We start from the raw sequence: 21,425 nt of genomic DNA on the forward strand, positions 1-21,425 counted from the left end.
ATTAGAAAAAAAAAAAAAGACCTTTTAAAGGCTTAAAATTCCCATAGACTCACAGACTTTTCCAGGTGATCGATTCAATCCTGAACAGGAATATGTTTAAAACCTACAAGTTATGATACAGATGTGTGGAAATATAAGAAGCGTATTACTGGTACAAAGTAGTAATATGAAAATCAAATACACGGAACAGAAGATACAAAAGTATGCTTATGCAGCCTTGAGCTTCCGGATGGTTAATGAAGACATCAAAAGTATATATTGGAGAAAAAGCAGCCTCTTCAAGAAATTCTGCTGGGAAACCTGGACATTCTTGTGAGGACAAAAAGAAACTTGGTCTTTATCTTTCACCCTGCACAAAAAAAATCAATTCAGAGTGGATCACAGGTCTTAATTAATATAATAAAACTCTGAAATAGTATATTCAGATATAATATATTCAGATATAAAACTCTGAAATTGTTAGCCCAAAACACTTCAAGATATAGGTTTGAGCAAAGAAGTTCTAAAAAAAGGGCCAGGGTAGTTCAGGAAATAAAGCAAAGACAAGACAGGTAGGGTTGCACAAATTACCACAATGGAAGCAGGAGGGTGAAAGGACAATCTGAAAATAGGAGGAAACCTTTTGAAAGTCTTACAATTCACAAACCAAAAGAAACTCAAGAAGGAAGACCAAAAATGTGGACACTTCATTCTTTCTTAAAAGGGGGAACCAAATACCCATGGAAGGAGTTGCAGAGACTAACTATGGAGCAGAGACTGAAGGAAGGACAATCCAGCCTGATATAGCTCTCTCCTGAGAGGCTCTGACAGCACCCGACTAGTTCAGAAATAGAGGCTCACAGCCATCCATTGAAGTGGGTACAGGGTCCTCAATGAAGGAGCTAGAGAAAGGACCAAAGGAGCTGAAGGGTTTGCAGCCCCTTAGGACAAACAACAATATGAACTAACTAGTACCCTCAGAGCTCCCAGGGGCTAAACCACCAGCCAAGGAGTACATATGGTGGGACTGATGGCTCTGGCAACATGTGTATAGTAGAGGATGGCCAAGTTGGTCATCAATGGGAAGAGAGGCCCTTGGACCCGTGAAACTTCTGTGCCCCAGTGTAGGGGAATCCCAGGGCCAGTAAGCAGGAGAGGGTGGGGTGGCAAGCAGGAGTATGGGGGAAGGGAACAGGGGTTTGTTCTTGTTGTTTTTTGGGGGGTATTAGAGGGGAAACTGGGAAAGGAGAAATCATATGACATATAAATAAAGAAAATATTTAATAAAATAAAGAAAAAAATACATTAACCAACGGACCTTAAAAAAAAAATTCAAACTTTGGTAGCTCTCAATAAAGTTTTATTGATACACACAGACACACACACATATACACAAACACAAAGAAAGTTTAGCATTTGACAAAGGATTGATGCAGGAAAAAAGTAAAAAACTCAGCTAGCAAATCAACAACAACCACGACAAACTCAATCAATAACTGATCACAAATGATGAATTAAAGCAGGAAAATAAACAGAATTAACATCTTTCACCATCAGGGAAATGCAAATTCAAATGGCAAATGAGAATCTATTTCACCCCACTCAGGAGGATAAATATTAGGGAAATAAACAAATTCTGGTGATGATATAGGAATACAGGAATTTTTATACACTGATTGTGAGAATGTAAACTGGACCATTTATCTGGAAATCTCTATGGACATTTTCACAACAACTAAAAAGAGATATTCCTACCACATAACTCAGACATAAAAATCTTGCTGTATACTAAAGTACAGTAAATCAATATCCAACAACAACAACAAAAGACCCATCTATGTTTATTGATGCAATACTCACAAGGCCCAAATGTCCCTGTTAGCTGTTCTGTTGCTGTGATAAACAACATAACCAAAAGCAATGAGTGGAAGATAAGGTTTATTTTACTTTATGGGTTACAGTCAATGACAAGGGACATCCTGGCTCAGTGATGAATGGACTCAACCATCTGCCTAGGATGTTATGACCACAGTTAAATGAGCCCTCTCACATTAATTCATTGTCTACAAAATGTCCTACAGACATGTTCACCTATCAGTTTGATGAGACATATTCTTTAATTGTGGGTCCATTTCCCAGGTATGCCTGAATTTTTGCCAAATTGTCAAATTCTAATCAGCACATCAAGATATAGAGACAGCATATATGTTATCAACAGTGAGTGGTATTCTGGTTGGTTTTCTGCCAACTTGGCACAAGATAGGGACATGTGAGAAAGGGAATCTCAATTGAGAGAATTCCTCCATCATATTGGTCTGTAGAAAAGTCTGTGGGACATTTTCTGTATTAATGATTGATGTAAGAATACCCAGCCACTTCTTGAGGAGTTGTCCTGAAAAAACAAAAACAAAAACCAAAACCCCAAAAAAAAACCAGCAAAAAGAAATAACACAAAAACAAACAAACAAACAAAAATCCTACAAAACTCAAAACAACCTCCCAAAAAACCCATCTCAAAAAGAAAACAACAACAAATCAAAAGCAAATAAAAACAAAACAAAACAAAGCAAAACAAAAATCCAAGTAGCTCTACCTTATTTTGGGAAAGAAGGAACTAGACTGTATTCTCCTGTGTTCTCTTTTGTAGCTCTTGACTCTAGGATTGAACTCTGCCTGCTTTCCTTCCTCCTTGGCTTCCATGATGATTAACTGAAGAGTAAATGATGAAATGGAGTCTTTCCTCCCCATGCTGCCTTTGTTCACTGTGTTTATCACAGAAATAGAAAGCAAATTGATAGAGAAAAAATATTGCACATTTATAATGATTTTTATTCAGTCATAAAGAATTACTTTTTTCCTTGACAATGAAGTAATTAGAGATAACCTTATCAAAAAAATTATGCCAGACTTTGAAATAAAAATACAATTTATCGCATTTCTGGAACCTGGACAGGTGTACTTGTATATGCATTTGTATATGTGTGTGTGCTGAGAGAGAGAGAGAGAGAGAGAGAGAGAGAGAGAGAGAGAGAGAGAGAGAATGTATTTATCCCATAAGTGTATATAAGATTAAACTACTGAGATTCTCTTGGGAAAGGCTGGGAACATAGTAGGAGTTGGAGACAGAGAAAAGGGGAGAATATAAGGGCTGAATATAGTCAAAGTACATGATATCTATTAATGAAAATATGTTAATAAAGCATATTACTATGCAGAGACTGAAGGAAGGACAATCCAGCCTGATACAGCTGTCTCCTGAGAGGCTCTGACAGCACCTGACTAGTTCAGAAATAGAGGCTCACAGCCATCCATTGAAGTGGGTACAGGGTCCCCAATGAAGGAGCTAGAGAAAGGACCCAAGGAGCTGAAGGGTTTGCAGCCCCTTAGTATGAACAACAATATGAACTAACTAGTACCCTCAGAGCTCCCAGGGACTAAAACACCAACCAAAGAGTACACATGGTGGGACTAATGGCTCCAGCAGCATATGTATAGTAGAGGATGGCTAAGTCAGTCATCAATGGAAGGAGAGACCCTTGGCCCTGTAAATGTTCTATGCCCCAGTGTAGGGGAATGTCAGGGTCAGTAAGCAGGAGAGGGTGGGGTGGCAAGCAGGGGTTTGTTCTTGTTGTTGTTTCTTGTTTTTTTGGTTTTTGGGTTTTTTTGGAGGGGAAACTGGGAAAGGAGATATCGTATGACATGTAAATAAAGAAAATATCTAATAAAATAAAAAATAATACAAATTAGAAAATAACATATTACTATGTATAATGAGTATACATCAACAACTATAAACATATAATCTATTATTTCTTGACAAGATTTGTCTTGGTTTGAATCTCTTCAAAATTGGTATGTTAATGAGGATATGAGAGTAGATCCTGATGAAACAGATTTATTTCTCTTTGTGAATGTTCCCTCTTTATGAAGAAGAACCCTCCTTTCTCCAGCCTGATGAAGACAAAACAAAATATCATACTGAATGAACGAGATGTTGTATATGCTTCACCAGTCTCTAAGTTTTCTGGCATATAGCTCTTTAATTTATAGACTTGACAACACTGAAATAAAATACTCTAAATTATGATATTGTCATAAGGCTGGAATAAAACGAAAATATCAAACATTAAACTTAACTTTATAAAGAATGTTGCTCTAAATAAATCAGTATAACAGATTAAAAAGTAAAGGTGACTTTCTGAGAAAAAATGAGATTTTTAAGGAAGGAATTTAGAACATTTCAGATCTTTAATTTTCATAACCTCTAACATTCACTCCGACTGTGGAGGTGAAGGCATTCATGTTAAGTCCCACCAACATATCTGAGCAGTAAACCTGTACTCCATTTAACAAGCATTCTGAGGTTCATGAAAGGGGAGTGCTTTTTATTTGTGTGTGTGTGTGTGTGTGTGTGTGTGTGTGTGTGTATGTGTGAATGCATGTGTGCCCGAGGAAGGGAGGAGAGGAGACACACAGACACAGAGCAATGTACAAATGTATGTGTCAGTTAGTGTTCTGCTTCCAACCATGTGGGTTCCTGGTATCGAACTCAGATCATCAGGTTCATGGTGAGTAATTTAACCCTCTGAGGATCTCAGTGCCCCCCAAGACGTAATACTTATTTGATACACTATTCAATGAGTGCTAAAGCTTCGATGTTAACTCCTGTCTGCTTGGAAGCTCTGCTCTGAGACTTTGTTCACTGTGAGAACGTATCAGTTTTTTTTTATCATGGATTATATTTTGGCTACTATATTAAATGATTTAGGAACCTGTGAATTGCCACAGAAATGCTAGTCATGATTAATGACACTGATGCTGATAATCACACTGTGAGTGTAAATCAAGTAGAAAAAAAAAAAACAAACAACAACCAAAACTAAACAAACCAACCAACAAACAAAACACACCTGTTTACACAGTTAAATGACATTATATTTCTCCATTTGGACTAAGAGACCGTGTGCTATGATGCACATGATCAGTCTTCCACTTTTTCCTCGAAATTAACACAACTCCTTATTTCTGCTAAATTTACCTATTATCGTAACTACAAGGACCTGATTACTTACTCATTTTCCAATTATTGGAAACTATAATTATTTGTTTTCTTCAGTACTAGATCTCCAAATTAACAGGGACCGGAGAGATGACACAGCTGTTGAGAGCAACTGTTACTCTTGCAGAGGACTCTAGTCTATTCCTCAGCATCCACAAAATATCTCAAAAACATTTGGAGCTTTTGTCCCAGGCCATTCTGTGTGCTCTTTTGGCCTCTGCCAGCACCAGATACATGGAACACAGATCTGTAGCCAAAATACACATACACATAACATACAAATTGAAAAATCAAGATTAATATCTTTCAGATTTCACAATTTAGTCATTCACCAAATTCAAAGGTTCAGAGTATATTTAGTGTGTTGCCTTTGCTGTTATTGCATAAGTAACCTTTAGTATTTACACAGTCCAACCTTCAAGAAAATGTCTTATATGTCATGAGCAGAGATGGGGTCACAGAAAGAAAACAAACACCAACAAGAACTTGGAAAATCACAAAACAGTTTCTCATTGTCAAGAAATTTGTTAACTCAGCATAATTGTATAGAGTTAGTTTAAAAAGATACTTGTTAAACCCTCAATAGTCAATCGTGATGAACTCAGCTTCTGTGATAGCACTGGATGAAGTTTAACTTCCTTGTATTTTGAAGCTTAAATAGCATCAGATGCTGACTAAACCCCTTAATAAAGGGAAACAGAAAAACAACACCCCTTTCCTCCCTTTCTTATGGTACTTGTTGTGGTAATATTTCTTGATTTTAACTCCAATTTTATTGGTTAGTGCAGTTCAACATCTTCTAATGATATGTGATTTTCTGCCTGTGGACTTTGTGCTTAGAGGATGGTTTTCCTGATTCTGCTTTATGTTACACAGGACTGACTGGACACTAGAGTTTGTTTCTTTTTTTTTCAAATTCCTTGAGTTGATTATCTTTGCTGTCTTTAATTATGCACACTGCTACTTCTCATCTCCTATCCAACAAGTCTATGACGATGGAGCCAACTTATTCATTCCTGAGCAACAGTGCTGTGTGCAGTTCAGTCATGATTGCATCTTGATAATGAGGATAACTTCCACCAAACTCAAGTTCCTTGTACATCTGTAACATCTGTAAGTACATCTAGTACAAATACAGGAAGGGGAGAGAGCAAGAGACAGAAAGATTTACTTTTGATTGTTCAGAATTTTAATTTCAAAAACAAAAGGTAGAAATCTCAGACCCTAATTTTAAATTGGGAGTAGACAGCCTTGAAAGATAGGTCGCAAGTACCATGACTTGGAAATCTAACTTACGCTGACTATAATGTCACTACCATGTTGTCAGTTGAGATTCTTGTGACAACATATTTTCAGTTAAATATCTGTATTTCTGTATTGTGTTCACAAACAGCGATTCTATTGACTAAACATAGTGTAATGTAAAATTTTAGTCATCAAATAAAATCACCTCTATGAAATACTTTTGGAAAGTACACTATATTTTCTTTAATTTAGTAAGCATTAATTCATTACAAAGGTTAAGTCAAATTGCTACTGCATATTAAAGCAGCCTTAATAGAGGAATATCTTTGTTATAAAAACAAGAGCACAAGTACCTTGCTTTTAGGCTTGTTGCAGAAATCACATTTTGTCCTGTAGACTACATAACCAGAGTATGTGGCTTCACCCCTAGGCACAGATAAATTGGCTTGTCTATGGTATTCCTCAATTTCTATATTTACATTAGCTGTGCTACCTGAAAGTTATGCCTGTTTATTTTTTCTAAGTGAGTCTATAATAATGTTTAGAGACTATAATGAATGGAATATAACTAGTATTATGCAAATTAATTTCCCATTTTGATCTCGTTCTTAAATGCAACTCAAACATCAGCCAAAGAATGTAAATGTGAAGAGAGCAGAGAGCGTGAAGCAGCTGACACAGGGAATAAGTTGTCTCTATGTTGGGGATAAAGCTGTTCTTGCCACTGAAAAGCTAGAGGAGACCTAGCAGGCATTGCCTTTGGGTGTCCGCACTACCCAACCACACTGCAGAGTGAGAAGGCAGCTTGAAAGGCATTTTGCAGTTGCCAGGGAATGGGCTCAAGACTATGAGGAAAGAGGCAATATCCCTTTAGAAATTACACTGCTATTAATAAGAAAAAGAAAACAGAATCTCATTATCATTAGCAATGTGTTCATAGGCATTGAGAAATTTTTGTTTTCTGAATTTACCTTTCTTTTGTCATCTGTCTCTAAATTTAAAATACATATTATGTGTTGCTATCATAAATGCTATTTATAGATTTAAAAATTAATAAAATTATTAATTGTCATATCCTGTGACATATCTTGGAGATGAACATTATAAGCATAAACCTTCCCATAATTACTTTTCTTTTTTTTTTGTTTTTTTTTTGTTTTTTTGTTTGAGAAAGATGATGTGATGCCTCTGAAAAGAGAAATTAGCAACTAGTATTCACTTATACATGAGAGTCTTTACAGAGTCTGCAATTGATGTTGTCAACACAGATAGATAACTAGGTAACAATTCTGGCTTGCAGAGAGTTTGTATCTTGGAGGAAACTCCCAGGGCAGACCACTATGAAATACAGATCTGGCTATGTGGTTTCCTTCTAACTCTACATATTTTTAAAGTTTGAAAATTGATCGTGAATACCTCATAAGAATCAGCATGACATGCAATTAGCTGAAACATGGTCCACAGTTGTAATTCTATGTCTTAAGAGTCTTCTAGTTCCCAAGTTTACTTGGGATTCACAGAATTTCTAATGAATTCTAGGTTAGACTTTTCAAACATATAATTTATTTTTACAAGTACATTCTTCTTTCTTAATATGGGCTTTTGTAGATGTGTGGCAAATTCAGGAGTAAATGAGCTAACAACTGTGAGCTCCTGGACATTTTAGATTCCATAGCAAAACACACTTATAAACAATCCTTAATTTCGAAGGGACTTTTAAAATCCTGTCTTATATTTCTGTCTATTTCATAAGGAGATATCACTAAATCCATTTACATTTGACATTCCTTATAGAAGAGTCATTTGTAAGTGAAGAGAAATAATAATAATCCATGAAGAAATGATACTTGAGGTGATGCATATCCACATAAACTCATTGCATGGCATGCTATTTGCCGAGTTGTGTACACCTGAGAAAATTGGATAATGTAAATAATTGTTGTGTTAAAATTATAGGCAAACACAACCGTGGGTTTCAAGCTGTCTAAAGTAATTTTATGTTCTCTTTGAATAATGTTTAACATTTGAACCAAAAACAGTTCAGCAGGAATAATTAAAGGCTTAAGTTAAATACATAGACAGTCATTTAAATTTAGATCTGCAATAACATTTACTATTATTCTCCAAGGCTTTGACTGCTTGACAGAAACAAAGTACTCTGGGATTAATTTCAAGAAATGGTGCCAACTGTGCAGCAATTTGCTGTAATTAAGACATGAAAGAACACTAAATATTCAGATTAAAGGAAGCATGATGGAGCATGGTAGAAAGTCAAGGTATGGCAAGGAGCCAATAAAAAAGTCAGGAGTACCATATCGATGGATATGAAAATAGAACAGGCATTGTGTAGTGAATCTCCATTACGGAATTACATTTGTTTATCATTTCTATCTTTGATCATATTCCCTATATTTCTTCATGCCGACTCATGGTAGAACTATCATGTGCTAGAAAAAAATAATAAAGCTGAAAAGGAAAATGGCAAACAAAGTGTTCTCATGAAGCTAATGAGTTTAAGTGGTGTGGAGAACTCATTAGGAGGGCATCATAATTATCTTTATGGTGGAGGAATTTCCTCGTGTGTCACATTAATGTAGTTTCTTTGGAGCTAAATGAAAGAGCTGCATGGGTGTTAACTCAAAGAGATTAAATACACCTTTTGTATTCATTAAATCCTTTTTATATTTTAAAGAGAAGGGATTCATTTTGATCCAACTAGTCTCTAAGAATTCTCTAAGAATTATGGGAAATATTTTATTTGCCTTTGAACTTTTATGTATTGATTAATACTGTATTGGAGCTAATGGTGAATCTTCCCTCCAACTGACTATTTTTTTTTAAGAGAGACCCTTAGGTTTTGATCTTAGATATAATGTGGATACTTGACCCAGTTACTAATGAGGGACTGTATAATTCCCAGTATCCTATAGCTTAAAATAGATGGATGCAACATAAAAAGTACATCATAAAAGACACTATTAGAATTCTCTTTGTCTTCACAGGCAGTATGCAAAAGATATGGCTTGCTAAGAAAGTCAGAAGCTGGTCTCCCACAGGCACAGAGAGCTATCAAAGCCAAAGGGTGAACAGAATAACCTTGCCAGTGTGGCCAGGAGATTGAAAAGCAAGCACCTAATGTGTCCAGGGAAGAAAACATCTGGAAAGAAAGCCTTTCAGATGAGAGCTGCTAGGTCTTCACAGAGCCAGACTGTGGCTTGGCCACAGCGCTTCTTACATTGGGCAAAGCCCAAGTGTGAATGTGTTGTAGTCTGACTAAAGAGAATTTCTCATTCAAGATATTTGATCACAAGCTCAAAATAGAAAATATAGGTCTTTTTTGGGCTGTAATGTAGATACTGCAAAGAGTCAGTATCTTTAATAAAAACCATAATAGCAAAACTGAGTTGTTAAGAATCACTGAATTCTTCACAGAAAAAAAAAATGTATCTAATGCCTCATAGACACAGAATTCATCTCATCTTTGATTGATGTTTCAAATCTTCACTTAGAAAGTGGCTTACGGTATGGTGCTGTCTACAAATTCATAGTAATAACTAGTTTAGAATTTAACCATTTAACTAAAAGTAACAGGATAGTTGAAAAGAATTCTGAGTCTACACAATTTATGCTATTGAAAGTAATGTTTTCTAAGTTAGATACTGCTTGCCTTGCACTCTGTTTTATATCTTTGTATTTTTTAAAGGATTCATGACCTAAATAGAAATTAACATTATCACTACTACAGTTGAACTTTTGTCTGACTCAACTTTGTGGTGTAACAGTTTTTTGAACTAAAATATGAATATAATTATTCAGAGTACAATAGGTAGCCTTCTGCAATCCCTTAATTTTTCCTACCTCTGTTCACAATGTTGCCAGATGCATGTTTCTTGATAAAACCCCCTAGAGGTCTCCTGCAAATTCTTTTTCAATACAACCAGATCATTGCAGATAATTGTATTACACAGGTTATCGATCCAAAATCGTTGTGCACCGGAAACATCTGAAAAAAACATGATTATAGCTTTCTGTTTATTGTTCGTACATCACATAAGCAGGCTTTTGTGTGAATCACCTGTAAGAAAGGCAAGGTGGAAACATCAGAGAAATTACCTCTTTACAAGAATCTATTGATCACTTTAAATCAAAGAAGTATGTTTGACATAAGATTCCCTGCCAGTCTGAACATTAGGTACACTATGTTATAGCCTGGGGCAGATGTAAGTCTGACAAAGGGACTGTAAATAAAGCGTGTAGCTGTGAGCACCTCTGGCTTGGGATCAACTCAGGCTCAAATCCAAGGCATAGGTACACTTAAAATAATTTACCCCCTTTTTTAACCAGCACATAAAGACTTAGAGTAGACTCTTAGGAGAACTCAGAAACACAAATTGCTTAGTTACTTCAAAATAGCAAACTTCACAGAAAAGTCACATCACACATGGTTGATAAGACACATTTAAAAAAAAAATGTGTCTCGAATTGTCTTTTTGTAATCTTGAATTCATCTATAGGTATCAGAAACACCTTCAAAAACCAGAGCCCCTCAAGTATTTTTCACCAATAGTCATTGATTTGAGCATGGCATGATGTATTTAAAAATCCTTTTAATGTAAAAATCTTTCTGTTTCATGTCTGAAAATTCTTCTTCACAGCTCAGTTAAAAAGTGATCGTGTAGTTTTCCTTTTTGCAAGGAAAGTTGGATTCTTGAAAGGTGAAAACGTATAAAATCAACTATAGCACTTAAATTGTTTATGCAACCATGTGAGCAATGCTAGAATCACATCAGCACAAAAACACTGATTTTTTTCACCTGCATTTTTTTATTGGTCAAGAGCAGTGAAGGTATTAGTGACAGGTTATGTTTTAAGCATGAAGGATCCATTTGTGCTGTTTTAATTTTGAGAAGGCACTGTTACAAGATCTTTGTTGGACTTCTTTCCTCCTACATTTTAACATGTGTTGAAATTATTAAGCATTTAACTGATTTGTCCAAGGGAGAGTCCGATGGATTTGGAATTTAATAAATATGCGCTCAGGATGAGGCATTCTCCCTTGTTAAATATTTAGCTGCTCGCATTAGCTGTATGCTTAACATGGGCACAATTTTAAATTGTTAATGGATAGCAGATTTAAGCTATAAAATGTCAGAAGCTGCAATTTCTTCTAAGGCAAAGCTGGGTATTTTGCACAATTGCAAGAAAATAGTGCAAACATGCATGTACATATGTAGTGAGATATAAGTTCTCTGCAGCTCAGTCTATAAATGCAAAACTGACAGCCACATATTTTTAGAACTACATTTCAGAGCCATCATTTAACCTGAAAGATGAGTGATAAATGCAGAATATTTATACGTAGTAGCTTTTTTATGAGGTTGCCTGTAAATGATACCTCTGATGTGAGATTATATCTTTGTTCACAACTTTATTGTTCCTTAAAATAAACACTATTCTTTGAAAATGAACACAATAAAAGAATCACTAAAAGTGAAGATACTCCTTCAATGAAAATTGTGGCAGTATTTACTGCTTTTTGTACTGATTTGTAGATCTTAAAAATATTTCTTATTTTCTTAGTTTCAGATTGCAATATTGAAATTAATGATTTTCATAAATATAATTCTGTTCATTGCAAAGTATTGGATTTAAATTTAATTCAAGATAACTCAGAAATATGCCACATAACAAAATGTATAAATATATACTTAAAATATATAACCTTAAGAAGTCTATAATACCTGATATCCTTTACGTTTGATGGTATAAAGTTGAGGAAATAAAAATAAAATCAGATAAACACTTTGATAAAGGAGAAATATTTGAACAAAATGTACAGATATATATCTCTGGGAACATGGTCAACAAAGAACAAAGGAAAAATGTCTTTGTCTTAAATCACTTATTTTTTTGAGAGCTTGAAGCATGTTGCCTGTTTGCTTGGTTCAAGGACAGAGCGCCATCTATTGGATGACCTTGAAAAGTACTCATATTTCATAAACACTATGAAAATAAGCCTGTAAAAAATTATTTTTGATATTATATATATGTGTGTGTGTGCTTTTGTCTAATATATATATATATATATGCCTTCGTGTAGTTATATACCTATATATGTATTTATGTCTTTGTATGTGTATATACACATACACATATATATACTTAAATCTATGACAATGAAAGAAAAATATTTCTACATATCAATAGTATTTTCCTATAATTCATAGAAACAGAAGTATCACTCTCAGTAAATTTTTGTCCGATTAATCCATGTAACTTTATAAATCAAATACCTCATAAATCTGAGATTCAGACATTCTTCTTTAGTCCTCAATACATACCTTTGTTTCTTTGCTCTTCATGTAACAGGGTCTGAAAACTGACTGTAAGAGCTTGTATTTTGACCAAAAGTTTCTGTTTATGAATTCCTCAAAGTTATACTGCATTAAATATAAACACTAAAAAAGTAAAACAAAGCACGCTACCTGTGTGTTTGTCTGTGTGTGTGTGTGTGTGTGTGTGTGTGTGTAACAGTGTTCTTGTTTTATCTTTCAGCCCAAGAACTTGCCAGTCAAGATGAAAAACTTCTTCTAATGGAATCCAGCTTGAAAACTGCTCAAGAGCGGCTGAGCAAATAGCAACAGTTCGCCAAGTGCAGAACGGTAGAAAACCCCAGGACCGAGCTGAAGACAGTGACAGAGGGAATTATGGCTTCTGAAGAAGAATCAAGTGACTGAAAGTGAGTTGTTTTTCAGTATTTCACAAAGATTCACTTTACATACTGAAATCAAGTCAGGCCTTTAACTTTCATTGTTAAATATTTAACTCTTTGTGTCTTGCAACGTCTTTGAGTGTGTTTGCTGGATTTTGACAATATAGTGTTGGTTACAGAGCAGAAAAAAAATGTGAAATTTGACTTATTTTTGACTACTATGGCACACGATGAAAATCAGAACCGCCCCCCCCCCCACATTCAGCAATAGTGTGACAATAGTGTGAGCAATCGTGTGACAGTCATTAACGCTAGCAGATATGGTAATGGTGTGAGCCATGGGGAGGGCCATGTCTTGGCACCTACCTGCCAGGGGCCTCTCATCTTACAGCTCCGGGAGTCCAAAGGTTACATATGGCTCTGGTTGACTTTCTTTTTGTGTTAAAGTCAATGTTCTAAGCAAAAGACAATTGCATTCTGCTTAAATTGGGGTGGCCTTTAGAGGAGAATGTGGGCACACATCATTGACACATGGGAAGGACAATGCAGAAGAGTAGCAGAACGTCTGTACAAGCTTTAAAACAATCCTGAAAATTCTTTCTTAATGAAACATTCTGTGTATTAATTTGTTTTGAGCATTTAAATATTTATTTAATAACCTTGTCTTATGAATAGAACATCTGATTTTATCATTTATTTTTTCATATAAATGTTATAGAATCTTTTGAGAGATTTCTTCCTTTTGTGTTCTGTCTCCTCTGCCCTTTTCTTGATTATTCTTAGTGTTTTATTTAGAAATAATAATGAATATGTCATAACCCACATTTATTTTTCCTCTTATCTCACTTCCTTTCTCCTTCCCTCTCAGTTTTTCCACCTCTGTCTTTTTCAAATACCACACTTTACTAACTGAGGTTTGAGCTTATTGAGTATTCACAGTTAGATAAAACCCATATTTAAGCTAATTTTTCATTCTCTCATTCATCTTTGAACACAGTCCTGAGGCCACACAGGAATGTGTATATTAGTTGATCCTTAGAAGCCGACTCATAACTCACATAATGTCCTGCCTAACCTTATATATAGCATTTCGGCTTATTTGTAAATCTGACTAGTATTGCTAACATGGAATTTTAACATGAATTTACTTTTGTTTTTCAAGCCAAACACTTAGTATTTTGAAAAGATAAAATAAGAAGAAATAATTCTACAATTTAGATCAACATTTTGTATATTTCTAAGTAAAATAAAATACTGTGATAAATCCTGTTTTTATTAATGTCTAAGATAGCAGAATTTACACAGAAAAAAATCTCTTTATATTTAATAAATAGTAAAGAGAAGATACTGGTATCAAGGATTAGAAGTGTATTGGGCGAAGTTTCTGTACAAATGATGAAGTAATATATTATTGTTATAAATATTATGACCTCTTAAAATGACACTTACTTTATGTTAAGGAAATTTTATGATACTGATACATTTAGAAAACAGAAAACAGGAGAAGTTGACAAAGTTAAAATATGAGGTTAATATTCTGAAAATGATGGTTATTCGTTCAAATAATAAGAGATCACATTACAAACAGCCCAAGAAGAGATCAGAAGCTCAGATGTAAAGATCCACTCACAGCCTTAGATTCCATAAGAAAATAAAACAGGAAATGATTCATCTTGTTAAAATACAGTAACTCATCCCAGGAAAGTTCTGTTTGTTTAGCCTACGGTTTTTTTGTTTCACTCCACAAGGCAACTAACTTGTGAAATTAGCTAAAATATTCTTTGTTAATATAAAATTCTGGTGTTGTATAGAACTATTAGATAAATGAAAATAGCTAAAACAAACTCATTTTAAAATACCATATTGATGAACTGAATATTTTCAGAGCCAAATCTGCCCATTCTAACATGTTATGAGGAACAGTTCAAATATGAAACTGAAAATTGTTATACTCCCTTGTGGTTTTTCATAGAGAATGAAGGTCACATTTTTAAAATTATTCTTATCTTACTCTATTTACTTTCTTTAGAGAGAGATCCTGCATTGTAGCCCATAACGGCCTTGAACTTGTATTTCTTCGGCCTCAGTTTTCTCCGGTGCTGAGGTTACAGGTGTGCCTCATCACACCTGGCTCTACGTCATGGCACCAAGTACACCTCTGTGCTCAAAGATGGTGTCTGTGTGTAAGAAAACATGACCCCAATTTTAATACCAAAAGTAGCTCTTTGAGCTAGACAACGAAGCATGAGGTTTCCAAGTTTCCTTTTACCAACTCAACCTACAGGCGATAGGGGATGATGGAGTTGACTAGTGCTTCAGTTTTGGTCACACCAGTCATGTGTCCTCCACCTGTCAATAGAGGATAAGCCCGGTTGCTTTGGCATTCAAGTGTTTTAACGAATTAATTTCATGCAGCATTCCTCTCAGAAGAATACCTGGGTCCAAGTAATTCAGGTAAAATAGCTAAATATTTGAATCACTTTTGCAATGGAAAAATAGAGCAGAGTTCAGACAATCTCACTTGAAGGTAGTATTCACCAAGGTTTTTTTCTTCAAATAGTGTAATCACTTCTGAGATGATGCAATTATCATTGTCTATAGTTCTTTATATGTAGGAATGGGACCTGAGACATGCGTCTAAGTATTTCAAACAAGTCATTAAATAAAATAACAAGAATTTGGATTTTAAGGCACACACAATGACAAGATTTCATATCTATCTTCTTAATACCCATCTTATTTCTTAGAGGGTTTTGACAACTATTACCTTCACTATCTGACCTAGCCATTCAGAAGCTTCCCAGGCTGCCATCCTACTAACATGCATTACTAGGTTAATTCATGCATTCCTAATGTGAAATAAACTGGAAAAGGATGCGCATAAAACTTTGATAATCTAAAGGAAAACTTTTAAAATATGAGCCTGAGTTTTGTTGCCATAAAGTTGAATTCATAGGGACTAATGTTGAATTCATAAGAACCATCCAGGAAGGATTCCTTCCCTTCTTCTCCTTTTGAAGTAAATATAGAGAACACACACCATGCACTTGGTATAAGCCTGTTACACTTGAAAGATTTGTTCTGAATGTCCAGTGGGAACCTGGAAATCGTAATAATTTGTAGTATCGATTGAATGAAGCTATGCAGCTGGGGCCTCCAGTGAATAGACAGAAATAGACATTTTATTGATTAACTTTTACAGTCATATTTCCAAGACTCCACTGCAACATAATTTTCACTTCCCAGCTTTGTGTTGTTGTATCATGAAATTTGGATTCTTCTCCCTTAACATTTACCCACGTGAGGGAAACAGTATGGGTATGTACTGCCAAGGCTGTGTTCTGCAGAAATGTGTAACTTTCTGAGAATGATTTCTCCCAAGGACTCCTCTCCCACAAACTCTAGAAAGAAGCTTTGTAAAAAAAAATTATGATAACTGATGGTTGGTAATTAAACTTCTTCATATTCTGCTCACATTTCTCATATTTAAGAATTTTAATTTTCCTACCTTAAATGTGTGCATGTACCTGTCAAAATGAATTGCCTGCTGTTAGCTTTGTTTGTTTGTAGTCATGTGTACATGACATCTTATTTATTAAAAGAAGCAGAGAAAATTATTTTGATAATAGTCTACAGCATAGTTTAAAATGAGGGCTTTTGAATCATCACTTTGACCAGTGTTTCCAATGATAAAGATATGGCTGTAAACCTTCTGCAGCTATGTGAATATTTGCTTGTTATTAATTCAGAAAATGTTATATTTTCACAGATGAGCTTATTACAAATGTTTGGATTTTATTTGTTTATCCCAATTCTTGTTATTTGCATGTGTTGAACACGGAGAAAATTAATGAGCAAAACTTTGTATCAAATTCTCATATTTGGAAAAATATTTCACAGGGATTTAAGATTGGGGTAAATATTTGACAGCTGAATTGTTTGGGGAAAATATCCTTTTTAATTATTATGCAATATTCTTTTTACTCATCTGGACTTTTTAAATGTGAAAATCTTAATGCTAACATGAAATAATACAAAGGTAAAATTTAAATATTTCATGTCAGTGGATGAAAAAAATAGAATTCAAACAGGATGAAATTACAGCAAGCGGCATTAACAAGTTGAAAGGTACAGCACAATATATATCATCTTAAATTTCTATTTCAGCTAATTTGGGAAGATAGTTTTGTCTTAATAATTACTATAGATTTTGGTACTAAACATTTACAGGTTTAATTTAGAAAGTATTCCAACCATGTAAAGCTCATAATTAATTTCTTAACAAATTCAAATTGAGGACTGAATGAATGGTCCCTTTTGCTTGGGAGAGATTTTTTTTCTCATTTACAAATATACTTTATGATCTTCTGGCTTGTCATTTTTTTCCCAGTGTTATTCTAAGACACATCTATTGAGAATTCACTTCAGCATTTTTCTTTGAATCATCAATTTATTCCATAGAAATTAAATAATTCTTAAGGGTCACTTTTTGATATTTTCAAAGCTTTCCCTTAGTTTACCAAAATTTTGCATATTAGTTTACCTAAATTTGTTTTGGTAATGTGTAATTTAGCTTGTAATGTACTTGGTGGCTACCTCAAAGTGATCAGCTGAAAGTCTGTGAGCAGACTATTGTCAAAAATTGTCCTAGATATATCAAGCATACTAAAAAGATAAATATGTCATTGATTTAGCATATGCCATGAAACACAAATTCTATATGTGAAATCAGCCCTTTCATTTCCATTGTTTATCAATACTATAGCACATTGAAGCATGTCAGTTACTTATATGTAAATGACTACCTTATGTTTATATAATGGGTAAGATATTTTATGAGGAAAAATATCTAGAAATTATTTCTTTTGAGTGTATATAATGAAGAAAATGATATATAAAGATTTTAGCCCATTTAATGAATGGCATGTCTCTCCAAATGAAGGGTGCTTGGTTTACCTAATCAATTTTAAACTTACGAAAATAAAAAAGACACACAATTAAGGCTGATCAGGTAATAAACACGGGACACAAGAACCCTGAATTGAGGTTGATTTCACTGTAATCCTGTAGAGGAATCCCCACTTATTGATCAAGGTTGAAGCCCATGCACAGCACTTAGAAAGATAAAGTAAGCAGGGTCAGATAATCAAAGCATTTAAATAGTAAAAACAGCAGCTGCCACTGTAGACTGCTAAAATAAATCCATAATACAAATTGCTTTAGTAAAAAGCGGATGAGCAGCTGATCTTCCTATTGAACTCTGATACTGTTCAGTGACCACACTGGGAAAAAGATTGGGAGAAACGCTTCGCAGATCAATACTGAGTGAGATGTTGCAGGGATTCATCGTGAACACGAAGGCATCACAGGTGCGAGCGTCCAAGCACTGCAGATGTTCTAACATTAAGAATGCTTCGTGCAGTGAAAAAAAAATGCTTTCTATGCATGATATTACCAAACGAGCCAAAGAAATACTTTTGGAATTGTTTCTAGAAGTCATTTGAATATGTTTAAGACAATCTTAAGTATTTAGAGGAAAGAAAGTTTACTTTAGAGTAAAATAATTTTGCAATCACTTTTAAAGCAACATAATACTTCCTTATGAAAAAGATTTCATATAAGTTAATTAATACCCCTTGAAGATCAGAAGTAACTATGTTATGGTAGACTATAGTCCAATTCAGAGATGTCCAATTTAATTATAAAATAGAAGACAAAGGTATGGTTCGTGGGAATTTTGTGAGATGGAGAACTTGTTGAGACATTTGAATCTTGCTAGCATGTGGAGAATTCTACTTTAACGGCAGTGATTGTACTCTCTCTTGGATATTGTGAAGCCCCAGGAGGATCCTCAGTATATAGATCCATGACCAGAACAATGAGGTTTTACATTGTAAGCTGTCTTATAATTTTTGACTTCTGGCTACATATACTTAATGAAAACTGCCACAGGTTCTGCAAAGTACCGAGAGAAAGAATTTGAGAGTGGAATACTTGCTTGTAGGTTTATTCTGCTTTAGAATTAAGTGATCTCTTAGTCAATATAGACAGTAATATGATTTAATGTGCATCTTTCCTCAGGTTCTCACAAGCGTCAACATTATATAGTCTGTTTCCATGTTCCAATTTGTCTACTTGTTCATCATGCAGATGGCATTGAGACTTCACAATATGGTTTTCCATACATTTGCTTACCCCAAATATTTCAGATGGAATACAGTCACAGCCCCCTGGTAAGTTCCATATTGTCATTAGAACTTCATAAAGCTTCTCGTTGATCTACTTTATTCATGCCAACACTTCTAAATCAGGTCCTTGATTAAATGACCTACCATAGAATTACTTTAATCCATTTTCTTCTAGAACTGAGAAGACTGAAGCAGTAAGGAGATTGGTTACATTTGTGACTGAATTTCCATATCAAAACGAAATGACAAAAAACCTCAGGCTTAAAAGTTGTGAAACTTTATCTGACATTCTTCATTCTCTTTTACTGTAATGAATAGTTATTTACAACTATTGTTTGCTCCCTGTTTATTAAATGAATTGCTGATACCAGCGATTTTAATGGTAAAATTGTGAAGCAGTATTCATGGTTGTCAGAAAAAGGTCATTCTATTTGCATTCATTAGGAACTTGTAGGACCATGCAGTGTGCATTTCCTTTGGGATGCTACAGCTATTGATTTATGTACAGCTGGGGGTGGATTAATTAGGATTATATTTCACTTATTACTTCAGGCCCTGTAATAAGAAAGAAATATATTTTTACTGTTGTTAGAAAGTTGGACAGAAATACCTAAATAGGATCCTTGTTTCTTAAGTCATGGCTACTTTATCATATAGTATTTTTCCTTAGAATGTGGTTAGAGGCTCACCGCATTTGTGGAAATTTAATTAGCACTTTGAAAAATGAATGTTTTAGTACATACCCTAAAACAGTTAAGATGATAATTCAAATTAAACAAGAGACATTTCCCCTTGTTAGCCAAACTTTCCCTTCTATGCTAAGTCAACGTGAATTTGTCTACTGTAAATTTTCTGGAATTGAGAGGCTTTGGGGCAAAAGAGTTAAACAAAACAGGGAACAGCATCAAGTGAGTTCTTAGGGTGGAGACAGAGATCCCAGAAATGAAACTCACTTAATTCAAACATCTCAGTCTTGGGAGCTGAGTGTCTTAGGCTCTTCTGTGAATTTAACACTTCAACTGAATGAGAATACATTTCAGCGAGGATATCCTCACTTTAATGAGATGAGATTTCACATCTTTTTCAATCTATGTGGTTCTTCCTATGAACACCATGCACACTCTAAGAAGACTGTAATTGAATGCAGTCCTCTACATTGTTTATGTGCGACACATGTTTGAGATTAATCAAATTGTAGTCACTTCTCATTAACAGCAGAGAATAATTTCAAAATGAGCCAGAGCCAGATGACAAAGAATTGCTTGTGTGGGTTTCAAGACATACTTTATGAATGGAAACACATGCCTATTGTGACATCCAACTTAATCATTTTATTTTTTTTTCTTATTGTTCAATCCACATAAAGCATTTTAAGGGAGTCTGCTCTATAGTGGTCTCTTAGGTACAGAATCAGCATTTGGGGATTAAAAAAAAAATCAGTGTGACCTTTTCATGATACTACAAAAATCTAAAATTTCAGCACATGGACATAGTTGATAAGATTGGACATTTGTAGGAGTAAAGAACAACGTGAGAGTGATAGGAAAGTCCACTTTCAAAAGGAGAAGTGAGAATTCATTTGTGGAGAAATCCAGGCTGAGCACAATGGTGACATGAAATTGGACTGATGGTGGGCTTCCGTGCCAGTATATGTTCTCATAACAGGTTTGAAGTTAATGGGAGGTAATCAGCGGTTATCAGGGCAGTACACATCACTGCAGCAAGACCAAAGAGGAATAGTCTTCCCGTCTTAGCTTTTCCTTCAGCACTTCTTCTGGTTAATTCTCAAGCATGACGAAAAGTGATATTTTAGTTTGTCTTTTCCATTCTCGCCAGTCATCTAGGTGGACTTGCGCTATATATCCTCTGCCTCTGCGGCACCTGATGAGTCCTCTCCGTATGGACCTTACCTCTGTATAGATATTGTGATACAAACACAGGCCTGTTTCTTTCACTGGGTAAATCTGCATTCCTTATTGGTTTTCCTACAAAGATATTGTGTTAGATGTTAGGGTAACAGTGAGTGAAAACTTGGTTATGTGTCTGGTCTTCTGTGTTATGTACCACCTGTGAAATATACAGGTGTTGTTGCTACCATCTATATAAATTATAAAATAAAAATTGACGTCTAAAAGTGAAAAAAAATCCTTAACTCTTATTTTTTTTATTGGTTCAATTATTTACATTTCAAATGTTGCTACCCTTTCCAGTCCTACCTTCAAGAGTTTGTCAATGATCCTCC

At 34.7% G+C, this 21,425-nt stretch overlaps 2 long non-coding RNA genes across 3 annotated transcripts in view; one reads left to right on the forward strand and one right to left on the reverse strand.

Annotated features, from left to right (window-relative positions):
* Positions 1–3,793: 3,793 nt before the first annotated feature.
* On the reverse strand, positions 3,794–10,235 carry LOC116094919. Its single transcript, XR_004120356.1, has 3 exons — positions 10,142–10,235; positions 5,052–5,285; positions 3,794–3,930 (listed from the first exon to the last, which is right to left on the reverse strand). It is a non-coding gene; the product is annotated as an uncharacterized LOC116094919 (long non-coding RNA).
* A 2,631-nt stretch (positions 10,236–12,866) lies between these two features.
* LOC116094918 overlaps positions 12,867–21,425 on the forward strand; it is a 108,811-nt gene continuing 100,252 nt past the window's right edge. For both annotated transcript variants that reach the window (XR_004120355.1, XR_004120354.1), the window contains exons 1-2: positions 12,867–13,022; positions 19,077–19,228. This is a non-coding gene — a long non-coding RNA (uncharacterized LOC116094918). The remainder of the gene's footprint in view (positions 13,023–19,076; positions 19,229–21,425) is intronic.

This window comes from Mastomys coucha, unplaced genomic scaffold (assembly GCF_008632895.1).
Source record: "Mastomys coucha isolate ucsf_1 unplaced genomic scaffold, UCSF_Mcou_1 pScaffold17, whole genome shotgun sequence".
Classification (NCBI taxonomy): domain Eukaryota; kingdom Metazoa; phylum Chordata; class Mammalia; order Rodentia; family Muridae; genus Mastomys; species Mastomys coucha.